We start from the raw sequence: 14309 nt of genomic DNA, 5'->3' as shown, positions 1-14309 counted from the left end.
CTCTTGATCAGTCTGCAGCAAAAGTATCTCGTGGCAGTGTTGTTGTTTTTCCAGGATGAGCCAAAAGTATGATCTTTCAGTATGAAGAGGTAGCACCCTCTTCCTTTTTCTTCTCTTTCCCATTGCACATACACACACTTAACAGGTAAGACAGACTGTACTTAGGAGATCCCTCATTTCCCAATGACAAGTTGTCAAAATATTTTTTTGACAATTAGAATATATAAACTTTGGGGGATGTATACAAAAGAGAAAAATGTCTACTTACAGTTGTTAATTACTGTGATTATACATATATACTTTTTAAAAAAAAGATTTATATATTATTTTAGAGAGAGAGAGAGAGAGTGTGTGAGCAGGGGGAGGAGTTGGGGGAGGAGCAGAGGGAGACGGAGGGAGAGTCTTAAGCAGACTCTGCCCTGAGTGCAGGGCCCAATGCAGGGCTTGATCCCACAACTCTGAGATCATGACCTGAGCCAAAACCAAGAGTCAGCCACTTAACCGACTGAGCCACCCAGGCGCCCCAAACATACATATTTCAAATCAAATGCTTTATTGAGTTTTTTATTGTGTTAAAAATATATGGATCATAAAACTTACCATTTTGACCATTTTTAAGGATACAGTTCGGTGGTATTAAGGGCATTCACAATGTTGTGTAACCATCACTGCCATCCATTTCCAGAAGTTCTTTTTTTTATCTCAAACAAAAACTCTTGTGCCCATTAAACAGCTCCCTCTGCCTCCCTCCTTCCAGCCCCTGGTAACTTCTACTTTCTGTCTCTAGGCATTTGTCTGTTCTGGGTACCTCATATAAGTAGGACTCTGCACTATGTGTCCTTTTGTGTTTTGTTTATTTTACTTGGGATAATATATTCAAGGTTCATCCATGTTGTAGCATGTATCATTCCTTTTTATGGTTGAATAACATCCTATTATACGTATGTACCACATTTTGTTTATCCATTCATCATTGATGGACACTTAGGTTGTTTCCATCTTTTGACGACTGTGCACATGCTGTAATGAATATTGGTGTGCAAGTCTCTGAGTCTCTGCTTTCAGTTCTGGTGAGTATCTACATAGGAATGGAATTGCTGGACCATATGATAATTCCAAGTTTAACTTTTTGAGGAACTGCCATACTGTTTTCCACAGTGGCTGCACCATTTTTACATTCCCACCAGTAATATAATGAAGATCCAATTTCTCCAAAGCCTTGCAAACATTTGTTTTCCTTTTTAAAAAAATAGTAGCCATCTTAAGGGTTGTGAAGTGCTATCTCATTGCGGCTTTGGTTTGCATTTCCCTAATGAAGAAATTATGTTGAGCATCTTTTTATGTGTTTATTGGCTAGTTGTATATCTTCTTTAGAGAAATATTTATTTATTCTAGATATTAATCATTTATCAGATATATGATTTGCAAATATTTTTGTCTATTCATTGGGCTGTCTTTTTACTCCCTTGATAATGTTCTTTGATGCACGAGAGTTTTTAATTTTGATAAAGTACAATATATCTATTTTACCTTTGTAGCCTCTGCTTTTGGTGTCATATCCACGAAATTACTGCCAAATCCAATGTCTTGAAGATTTTCTCCTGTTTTCATCTAAGAGTTTTATAGTTATAGCTCTTAAGCTTAGGTCTTTGATCTATTTTGAGTTAATTTCTGTGTATGGTATAAAGTAAGGGTCCAGCTTAATTCTTTTGTATGTGGATATCCAGTTTTCTCAGCATTTTTTGAAAAGACAGCTCTTTCACCATTTAATGGTCTTGGCACTCTTGTTAAAAATCAATTGACCATATTTGCTTGGATTTTTCCTGGGTTCTTTATTTTATTCCTTTCGTCTATATGTTTGTTTTCATGTCAGTATCACAGTTTTGATTACTATAGCTTTGTAGTAAGTTTTGAAATCAGGAAGTATGAATCTTCCATATTTGTTCTTTTTTAGGATTATTTTGGCTATTGCAGTCTATATTGAAGTTTAAATACTGATTTCCCCCACTGATATGCTTCATGAGTCCATTTTAATTAAACATTTCACATGCAACTTCAACCTAGGCTATTCTGCTACAATCCTTTAGGGTGGATTAGCTCATATGAGATTGGGAAGCAGGGAAATGAGGTCAGTGGGGAAATGAATGTCATGGAAACTATATTGGTTCATCTGCAAAATTTCCCAGCAGGTAATATTTTGTGCCACCAAGTAGAGCGGTAAGATGTAAGCACACTAGCATGGTTGAAAACAGCAAATACAAAGACGAAGAGTACTGAAAACAATGCCCTTTCTCATGTGTTCTTTTTCTTCTTTTGAAATAATTTTTCATTTAGAGGAAAGCTGCAGAAATAGTCCAGAGTTCACATATGCCTTTCTCCTAGCTTCCTTTGATTTTCACAATTCCATAACTATTGTACAATCCCCAAAACCAGAAAAATAGTATTGGTAAATACTATTAACCAAGTGCAGACCTTGTCTTCCTAATCTTGATCGTTGTTTTGTGGAATGTCTTACAACTTGGGTTCATCTGTTTTCTCATGATTAGATTGGGAGTTTGCATTCTTAGCAAGATTACCAATCACAAAAGTAATGTGTCCATTTCAGTGCATAGTGATATCAATGTGATTTATTACTGTTGATGTTAAACTTGGTGGTATCTGCAGTAATTCCCCACAATAAAGTTGTATTTTTTCTCTATGTAATTGACAAATATCTTACAGAGATAACTTTGAGACTATGAAATATCCTATTTCTCCTCAAACACTTATGACTGATTTTAGCATCCATCAATTGATCAGGTCTGCAACAATATGGTGGTGTCTGCCTGGTGGTGATTTTTTTTTTATTTCTCTCATTCCTTCTATGTTTATCAGTTGAATTTTTTTGGTAAGGAAGAGACACTGTTTCCCCAATTACATATTTATTCAATTATGTTGGCTCCTGTAACATTTTGACATCTTCCCATCCTTTTTCAATGACCTCAAGCACCTCCTTGTTTTCTGATACAACTGATTGGTCCAGCTTGTATTTTTCCAAAGGAGGCCCAGTTTCTTTTATTGAAGAATAGTGTTTAGAATCCAAGATCTAGGTTCTAACTGTGCTGATTGCTCCAAGAGTACCACTATTTCAAGGCCTTCTTAGCAGATGGAGCCTAGGAATGTAGGTATGTACACTGACCCATCTAAATGTAGAGGCATGTGTATACATTAGATATGTATTAAAAACAATGATATTAATACTGATACTTCTGATTCCAATTCACCACCACAAAGTTTCTTCTACCCACCCCCTCAACTCCACTTTCTTATTTGTAACATTTCTCATTTCTTGGAAAATGAGAGACCTGGCTCTTATATACAATATATTCACTTATTTGTTCAGTACTAGGAAACACACAAAGTAGTTAATATTTTGCTAATCCATACCCCAATGTGAAACAAATTTACTAACTAGTGTACAGCATTTGTTCTTCTTTAGTCTTTATCATTTCAGAATCCAGTTAATACATGCTTTCCAAAGTTACTTAGGTTAATTGTTTTCTTCCCCATCTCTTTCAGTATGAATATGTTAGTCATTTGTAATGTGTTTCATTTGTTGATTTGTTACTATTTGTATTACATCTGGGGTTATTTTCCCATCCTGGCTGATTTTTAATAATTTACATTTTGGATATATGAAACATTACTCTGGTTCTGAGTCAAAGCTACATAGAAGGTATACACACTCAGAGGAGTCTCACTCCATTCTAATTCCCCTCTTCTTTTCACCCCTTGGCTACTCACAACTGTGGGTTATCAGCCTCTTCAGTTTCTGATTTATCTTTCATGTATATCTTTTGCACAAATAAGATGCATGTATATTTTCTCATATCTCTTTTCTTATGTGAAGGGTAACAAACATACTATACTCTTCTATACTTTGCTTTTTTCCCCTTTCACTCCCTCTTCTTTTTGGCTCTATTTGGTGATATGCTCTGTCTTGGATCTGCATAATACTCCATTTTCACCATCTTTGTGCATTTTGTTTTTGTTGCCGCATCCCAGAAGCCCCAACCATTCTCTCTATTTCCTTCCATAAAACCACTTTCAGCTTATTTTTAAAGAGTAAGATTCTAATCTTACTGTGGTGTTTCTTTATTAAGAATTTATCACTTGTTACTATGCCAATAATTCTTACTAGATTATGCCTTTTAAAAAAAAATTCTCTTGTTACAGAGTTGTAGAGGCTTTGAGGGTCTTGCTTCAACAATTTCCCCTCCATAAATCCTGTATTTTTAGTGTGCAAATTTGAAGAAGATAAGGCTTTTGCAAAAAATTATTTAGTAGCGGAAACACCCCATTAGTGGTTTTATTATTACTTTTTGAGTCTTCTAACACATTTCAAGAGGACATCAATTTAAATTCCATCTAAATTTTCAAAAGAGCACAATTTTGATTTTGTATGTGATACTTTTACTGGAAAAAGTATCTGAGCCAAGTACCCATATACTATTTGTTATATATAAAACATAACCATTTACTGTATTTCTTTTCAAAAAGCTTGTTTATAGTATCTTGCAATTGGGAAGCCATCCTGTAGGAATAATTAGTAAATCTGTGTACATTTCTTTACCTTTTTTTTTAATAAAAACTGATTCATGCTATAAGCATCTAAAATTATTCAAACTCATCTAATTAAGAAAATTCAAGCAAAGATGCTACTGCTTGGTAATCAGTGGGTGATGACTCAGGTTTTGTTAATGAAAAGTCTTCACCAAGGTCAGCAAAGGGTGGGTTTGAGATGTTTGAGTGGGTTAAGTGGGCATTTTGACAACAAGTCTTCTCCTTTGGCACGTTTAATTGTGATGTTTAATGGCCATCCTTGCAGTTTAAGATGACCCGTTTCAAACAAAATTCTCTCCTAATGATGACTTGCACCCTCTCACTCCATGCAAGAATTAGCAGAGCCTGTAGGATCTTATTTGGAATTGACATCCTCTATTGTAATTTTGTTCCTATTTATTTTTAAATTCTCTTTTTGTTTCACTGGAAGGATGATGCACAGTTTTAAACATTAAAAGTGTACAAGTTCTTTTGTTACAATAAAACTAATGTGTACACACACACACACACAAGAAAAGCCCTCACCAGGTGCAAAGGAAGAATAGCTAAAGGAGCGTCTCAACACTGGTGATAATGATGCTAATATTATTGAAGACTAGTGTAGAGCTTTTAAGCCCTATTAGGCATAAAAATTACCAGGGCAGGGGGGAGGGGGGATCTTGTTGAAATGCAGATTTTGGTTCAGCAAGTCTAGGGAGGGACCCAAGGTTCTGAATTTCTAACAAGCTCCCAGGTGATGCAGATGCTGGTTTATAGACCCTCTTTGATGAGGAAGGTTGGAGGTATTAAGAGGCTAGACATATTTCAATAGAACCTTTTGCAATAATGGAAATGGTCTGTATCTGTGATGTCTGAGCACTTCAGTTGTGGCTGGGGAGACTGAGGAACTGAATTGTAAATGAAACTTAATTTAAATGTAAATTTGAATAGACACATGTGGTTAGTGGCTACTGTCTTGGACAGTGAATATCCTTTTTTAAAATAAAGGTATGATCATGTACTTGTACCTGTACATGTATACAAAGTTGTTTTGGGGAGTTTTATATTTTCATAAATGGAATGGTATTTGACTACATTGTTCTAAACTTCGCTCTTTATTCTTCATGTCTTGGAGTTCTTTTCATATCAGTATATATTGATTTGTATCATTCTTTTAAATTACTAGGTAATATTTCACAGTATGAATTTACTATGGTTTATTTAGCCATCTATTACTGTATTGATGGATATTTAGGTTGTCCTTTTTTTTCCTCTGCAACTACAAACTATGAGGGTAAGAACATCTTTGTGCATGCCATTTCAAATACATGTTTGAATGTTGCTTTTTTAAAAGAGATTTTATTTATTTATTTGAAAGAGACAGAGGGTGGGAGAGAGAGCATGGGGGAGGGGTAAGGGCAGAGGGAGAAGCAAACTCCTCACTGAGCAGGGAGCCTGACACGGGGCTCAATCCCAGGACCCTGGGATCATGACCTGAGCCAAAGGCAGACACTTAACTGACTGAGCCACCCAGGCGACCCTGAATGTTTCTATAGGATAGATAAAGAGAAATGGAGTCACTGGGTCACTGCAAATGAATACTTAACATTTTCGTGGTTTCCACCAAGTTGCTTTTGAGAGAACATGAAATAATTTATTTCCATTAGTTGAGTGGGAGAATACCATTTCCTCACACTCTTGATTGGTATTATCAACATTTTTTATTTTTTGTCAATTATTCAGTGAAAAGCTACATCTTATTTTCATTTACATGTCTGTAATGAGTAGGGAAAATAAACATTCATTTATAAGATTCTTGATCATTTGCCCCCCCATAATTGTGTAGGTTATTCATACACTTCTAGTCTTTCTTATGAGTTCTTGAATAAGCTTGTCAAACTATATACTAAATATTATTGGGATATTTTGGGGATTGCACTGTCTTTGTGGATAAATTTGGAGAGATTTGGCATCATAAAATATTGAGATTCCTATCTATGAATAATAATATTCTCCATTTACTTAGGTTTTCTTCTATGTACTATAACATTTACCTTTTCTCCTGTAAAGATCTTGTATATTTATTATACAATGTTGAATGAATATTTTAATGTTTATTCATAGGTGTTTTATACTTAGGTTTCTGTTGTGAATTTCTTCCATTACATTTTCTGTCTATTGCTGGCGGACAGGAAAACTACTAATTTGTGGATGTCTAGCTGCAATCTAGTCACTTTGTTGAGCTCTGTTATTATTTGCCACTTTTCATCATATTCGTTTTCACAGTCTATCATTTGGTGAACTAATACTACCCTGGAGCCTCCATCTATATCCCAAATCCCTAGGAATGACAGAGAAGTCATATAAAGAATAAAATCCATAGCATGGAGAAATACGCACACTTTTCCTTTCCCCATGTGTACAATATGATAGTATACTGTATACACTGGTAATCATTTTATATTTTCTGCGCCCTCCCAATAGTGTTCAGTATCAGTACCCAGGAGAGGACCCTCCTTCTACTTAAGGGTGACACTGTGTGGATATACAAGAATTTCCTGTGTCCTGCTAAAGAGACCTTTGCCCAATCTTTGACTGTGACAGTGAAAATCCTTGTATGAACGTCTGTGCACAAATATCTGCAGGATCAATTTCTAGAACTGAAATCCCTAAACCCCGGATCAAAAAGTATATATATGCATCTTCAGTATTGATAGCTACTCTCAAACTGCCTTTGTGGAGGCTGTGCCCATACACATTCTCAACAATAGTATATGAACGTGCTGGTTCCCACACTTCGGGCAACACAATCTATGCTGTTCTACATTGTCTGAAAGAAATAGGGAGAACTGGCATCTGAATTCTTTTTGTAGCAGATGCTGCGGATGTCCCACCAACTTTACGTGCCCCAGTAGAGGGCAGTTCCTGCACCTTCTGACCACCTACCTTGTGTCTGGGTCTTTCTGCTTCTCTTCCTGAATCGTTGTGCGGCGCCACAGGAATTTCCGTAGCTAATGCAAGGCTGGGCACTCCAGGGTGGCTGGAAAGTAACAGCCCATTAGGCTCTCGGAGGTAACTTTCAACATATGAGGAACGGGACCCAGTGGATAGATGCACAAGTTTCCCTTTCCCTCAGTCGGCGACTCTAAGCCACGTCCTTGCCGATTCCTGAGTGGAATGGAACTCTTGTTGACTACAGCAGTAATCTTCTCATTGAAATATCCTTTACTAACGTTTCCACCTTCCTACCTCACTTTCCCTACTCCCTTGCGTCCTGATCTCACCTCCCAAATAAACCACATGCACTCAAATCCTGGCCTCAATACTGGCTTTGGGAGGACCTCAACTAAAATAGATGGTACCAGGTTTGGTTCTCGAAAGTTGACGCTCAAGAATGGGACTGGGGAATTTGTTCACTCCCTGTTCAGGGAGCAAGGAGAGTCTCATTGCGGGTTTAACCTGGAAGCCTTGGAGAATGGCACATCATCAGCCAACTATCAATTCAGGGCATGAGAAGGCTTTCATGGCCAAATTTAATTAACTAGACCCTCACCTCTTGCAGCAGGCGGGCAGACTATGCCGAAAATTAGCCTCAAAATACAATCATAAAAATGTCAGAGCTGTGGTGGAGACCTAATGCACGGCCAGAGCAGGTGTCCTATCTTAATGTCAGAGCCGTGGAAGGGAAGAAATAGGATTGTGAAATCTGGGATGGTTGTATTTAGATGAATGCCTACACAATCCTCACCCAATATTTTTCTGAATCTTCCAGGTAGGCGTGCTGATTTATAAAAAGGCCTCCCTTTTCCCCTGTGTTTTCTAATACTTTTCTTCCCTCCTTCCTTTCCTTCTTTTTGTTCAAATTTGATCCAGCTGTAATTTATTTTGTTGTAAGGAGTGAATTGGGAATCCAACTTCATTTTTTTGTGCTAGCTATCCAGTTCTTCAGCATCATTTACTGCATATTTCATCTTCCCCACTGATATAAAATGCCGGCCTGACTATACATTACATTCTAGTATGTCCTTGGGTCTTGTGGGAGAGAATGCTAGGTACTCACCAAACCTTTTCCCTCCTCTTTTTGGGCACACAGCAGGGTGATTTCTCAGCTTCCGGTGCAGTTAGGAAATGATGAGCCTCGCACCTGAAGTCTTCTGCATGTAACCCGCCATCTTCCTAGCCTTCTGCTAGCTAGAGCGGAGATATCCTCCAGGACAACTCAGGGAGCCGTGTGTCCAGAATGGTAGAGCTAGAGATGCAAGGAGCATCATCCCAGAATCCTTGCTTGCAGGAGAGCCTGCCAAGCAGAAACACCTGTTTGGGACTTTATGCAAATGAGACATAATCTTTCATTTTGTATGAGCCACTTGGTTTTTTCCTTTTCCTTAAACTAGATATCCTTACTTTAACTAATATAGATGTATTTGTGGACTCTGTTTCACTCAACTCATGTGCTAGCATTACAGTTTTAATTAATACAATCTTATATTTTGGTACATAGTAGGGCTAATCTCTTCATTAACTTTTATGTTGTTTTTTTTTTTTCTGGTTTTCCTTGCATGATCATTTTTCCATATGAACTTTAGAATTAGCCTCACTAATTAAAATAATATCTCCTTTATATGCTTTTTTTTTAAAAGATTTTATTTATTTATTAGAGAGAGAGTGCGCATGAGAGAGAATACAAGCAGGGGGAGCAGCAGAGGGAGAGGGAGAAGCAGGCTCCCCGCTGAGCAGGAAGCCCGATGTGGGGCTCGATCCCTAGACCCTGGGATCATGACTTGAGCTGAAGGCAGCTGCTTAACTGAGTCACTCAGGCGCCCTCTCCTTCATATGCTTATTGAAATTACATTATATGTAGTTTGATATGGGAAACACTGACATCTTTATAACATTGAATTTTTTTTTATATAAACACATATCTTGGGACGCCTGGGTGGCTCAGTCAGTTAAATGTCTGCCTTCAGCTCAGGTCATGATCCTAAGGTCCTGGGATCGAGCCCCGCATCCGGCTCTCTGCTCAGCGGGGATCCTGTTCCTCCCTCTCCCTCTGCCTGCCGCTCTCCCTGCTTGTGCTCTCTCTCTCTCTCTCTGACAAATAAATAAATAAAATCCTAAAGAAAATAAACACATATCTTTCCATAGATATTCACGCCTTCATTTATATTCTTCAATACCTTCTTAAAGTTTTTTCTGCGTGTTAATGTTTCATTTAGTTTATTCATAGGTTTTTTTTTTTTTGAGCGAAGTGGTGCTATTGTAAGTAAGATCTTTTCTTCTGTCATAATTGGTTGTTGCTGATAGAGGAGGCTCACTACATGCTGTGTTGCCCATTTTAGCATGATGTCAAAAATAAAACACCAGTCTGACATCCAAAAAAAGCACTTAAAAGTAAAATAAATCTTAAAAAACATTTCTAAATGTCTATACTCCATAGCAGAAAAGCAGACTGTATAAACAGATTATGCTATTGTGGGTTTATTCAGAATGGTCAGAGAATGTCTTCCTTTTTGGCTGGAATTCCAAAGAGCTACTGCATTTATAAACTTTCCAGATTATTTAACAAACAAGCCTTTGTCATGTTGGGGTTTGTGGAACCCCTGTAGACCTAACTGTTCTCCACTAAGTTTCTGAACGACTTAGAAATAGGCATTCAGGCAGATGAAGATAAAAAGGTCACCATTGTTACTGACAAAATGGATACTAAAGAACGTGGCTGAGGTCTGTGGACACAACTGACTTCCTGACAAACTAGCGGTGAGCTCTCCTGCAGGGCCTGTTCTTAGGACCGAGGCGGGAAGGGCGAAGCAGAACGTGCACACACAATGCTGGCGGAAGGCATCCTAGAATCCCCTTCCTTCACTCTTGCTCCGCGGAGCAGTGAGGAGAAGGGCACAGCAAGGTCGGACTCTACTGGGAGGTGCCTCCCCATGGAAGGAAACTCAGAAGCGAGGAAGAGGGTTACTTCACCAACACTTGGCAAAGCTATAATCTAAGGGCAATATTCTTTTTAGGGACCAAAAGTTCACATCCATGGTTTTTGTATGGTAGTGTTAAATATAAGATTCTGAGGCTGAAATTCAAACGATATACATTTTTACATCGTGTTAACATAAGCATTGGAACTTATGGAAGTGGAACACGGTTCTTACCAGGTTTTATCCACAAGAGAACAGATTGCAAAATACCTGGTAGCCTTTCTTCCATGTTTAACACAGTTGTTCTATGGACATAATCACTAGATTATAGGTAGTATCCTTTAGCTCTTTTGGACTCGTTTTTAACACACTTAATCCTTGGTAAATGTTCTTGTATTAATGCTTCCGTTTGTTCAATTTGCTCTCAAAGATAGCATGCTCACAAGAGCATGTACAATATAGGGTCCATAATAAGGCGGAGACCCAGATGAAGGATGCGTGTGAGGGGTCTGGAAAGAACAGTGAGATGTTTGGAGGTACTCACTCTACCCCCGTCCCTGGCAGGCTCTGGCTGATACATGGGGGACTTTTTTTGCTTGAGGGCAACATTAAAAATGATGAAGATAATTCAAGATTTTATGAAGGTAAATTATAAGTCGGGGGGTAGCAATTTCCAAACATTGACCGTATCAGAGGTTTAGCATCACAAATCCTAGCTTTATCTGCAAGCAGGCAGGAGGTAAAGTGTAAAGAGGAAAAAAAAAACAAAAACACAACTAGGGCAGGCTTTGACTTCCCTGATACCTCCCCCACCGCACCCCTGCCCCTGATTGCATGGGTACAAGTTTTAAAATTGTGAATAAAGGGATCCTTGTACCAATTTCAAGACAAAACTGTTACACTGTAAGTAACTCTGCTTAAAGCTGATACTTCTTTTCACAGAAATTCAGTAGAAACTAACATAGGGTTTAAAAAAATCAGGATTTAGGAGAGGCATAAGAAGAGCAGTTGAGACTTGGAATAGCCGTCACAGGACATTCAAAGTAGGGCTGGGCTTGGAGATAACAGTCAAATGTTTACTGAATGGCTCTTGCATTAAGGGTTTTGTATGTTATTCTTCAGAATATGCCAACGAGTTAAGCTCTCTTATTGTAAAAGGGAAGCTGAGGCTTAGAGAGGTCATTCGGCGGGAACAGTGGAGAAGGGGACACTGGAGCCAGGCAGTAGCTCTCTGAAGCTCACACTTTTACAGCTATACTCCGTATCTTCGTCTTGGCATGCTTCGTATCAACTGGGGTGCTAAGGCCCCTAAACAGTGCTGATGGCTGATGGCTAGGCTTCGAGGTCTAGGTGCCATTGATGAGCATTTTGAAGTTACAGACATGGTAGGAAAGCTGTAACTAGAGGTTGGCTGACTGTTCAACAAGGTCTTCAAAGGAAGTGAAATCATGCAACCTCAGCCTTGCTTCAGCCTCGGTAATGAGCTCCTGCTTCTGAATCCTAGGAACCAAACTCCTAAAATACTAACTGCATCGAATGCCAACTTACTAGTTCGCAATGGTAAGGCATACCCTTCCAGTGAGTGACCGGAATATTTACCGTTTAGAGAACTCCCTCCTAAGAATCCAGGTTCATAGAAACCTCCTCAGTCACCGTAACTTCATTTGAACCCAAATGAGACTAAAGGGACAGGATGGCACCGATGTTTGGGTTCCTAGGAGTGCAGCTGGAACAACAAAACCACAGAGACAGTGCAGGACCAGTTTAGAAACAAGCACTACAAGAGAGTGCTGTGACTCAGGATGACCAAGCACAGTCCAATAAGGATCCTCACATATCTCGAGCTGTTCTGAGACGGCCAATAAAAACTCCTTCAGTTTCATGCAAGTGCTTTCTCCTAAGATGTGTGGTGAATGAGATAATCCTGTACTAAGCAACACCACTGACTCTAAACTATTAGCAGTATGATGCATACATTGCCAGCAATCCAGGGCCACTACTGCTAAAACAGAATAAAGATTTAGAGAGAATATCCTATAAAGAGTGAAGAACCTTGACTAAGAGCTCCTTGAGGACCCAGAACACTCAAAGACAGAGGTCTACAAAAATTTCTGAAGGAAAAAAAAGACTTTGCTTCTTTGATACTGGGGAATATATACTTCTCACTACCAAAGCTCTGGTCAATGCTTATATTTAAGTCACAGTTTTAAAAAAATCGCTCAAAATCCCATGCTTCCGTGATATTTGTACATAATCCAAAACCCTGTATGGTGGTATTCCTCATTGGTACTTAGAACACACATGAAGGATGTCTTGATAAACTAAGTATCTTCCTATTTGAAATGCAGTGACATAATTTACCAAGTTGGTGCTAGTCAACAAATAGGGACTGAATTTGATTCAAAGAGAATCACAGAGCAGGAGGACGAAACAATGAATATTCTGAAAAAAAGAAACTCATGCCCTTTTATTCTACCTGAGTTAAAAAAATGATGAGTCACATCGAGTTCATGGGAATTGTAATAAATGACTACTCAAGCAGATCATAAGATCAGTACTATGAACACAATGAGATCATATACAACTAGTGCTAGTTTAGTTTTAAATCTTTAAAACCTCAAAACACACCTTTTTATTTCTTTTAGCACACAAAATAATTTACTCATAAAAGTAACATCCATTTACAGAAATCTAATAATTTTTTTTTTAATTTAAAAATAAATAGCACTGTTTTACAATTCTGATTTTACAGAGAAAACTTTTTGGCACATAATGTTCTATCAAAATGGAAAGTTGCATCACTTTGCTTTGCTTTTCACAACAGAAATAGGCATTCATGCTATCAGCCTTGGGAAATCAATTTGGTGACAAGAAAAATTTGCTGGAAAACAGCATCATTGGAAAAATGGGATCTGGTGCCATCTATTGAGTGACAATGGTAATGGGACTTGGGTATTAGCCATCAAGTTAGGTAACACATTACAATTGAAGCTACATGCAACTCAACATGTACACGTGGTCAAGGCCCAAAAGTTACATGCAAAAATGAAAACAACTGCTGTATTAGGATTGAGGAATGGATGGGTGTTTTTTTCCCCTCTAAATGCCATCCTACCTTTAAAAAAAAAAAAAAGAAATCGGGTAGGTAAAAATGATTGCTGAACCTCAGGAATACTGAAGAGGGAAGACTTTGGTAAATTAAGCAAATGAAAAGTTCCGTGATTAAGAAGGACTCAGGTAGGTTCTCTTACTCGTGGAGAAGCTGGTGGAAGGCAGTTGAGTCTTTGGGTATTTATGGTAGGTCAGAATTAAGGATTTATCTTTTTTTCTTTTTTAAAGATTTTATTTATTTGACAGAGAGAGACACAGCAAGAGAGGGAACACAAGCAGGGGGAGTGGGAGAGGGAGAAGCAGGCTTCCTGCGGAGCAGGGAGCCTGATGTGGGACTCGATCCCAGGACCCTGAGATCATGACCTGAGCCGAAGGCAGACGCTTAACGACTGAGCCACCCAGGCACCCTCTTTTTTCCATTTACACTAAAAGCTGGTTTATTTGACGAAATTATCAACCCAGACTGCCAATAAAGTGGCACTTAGGAACTATAATGATAATCAATGCCCATACTGATAATCTGGAGGCACCAAAAACCCTGCAGGGCTTTTCAGATTAGCAAAGAAAATTTTTGCTAGTTGACTTTACTCAAATAGACCTCCTCCACTCCAACAATGTGAGAATATGCAGCAACAGCTGGGCCACAACCCTGACAGTCTTGGAAAGGTAGATTTTCTGATTTTCATGGACTGGCAAGTT

Source organism: Phoca vitulina, unplaced genomic scaffold, assembly GCF_004348235.1.
Source record: "Phoca vitulina isolate PV1807 unplaced genomic scaffold, GSC_HSeal_1.0 scaffold17, whole genome shotgun sequence".
In the NCBI taxonomy this organism is placed as follows: Eukaryota; Metazoa; Chordata; class Mammalia; order Carnivora; family Phocidae; genus Phoca; species Phoca vitulina.
The sequence above is the reverse complement of the archived record's forward strand: the minus strand, read 5'-3'. Positions refer to the sequence as shown.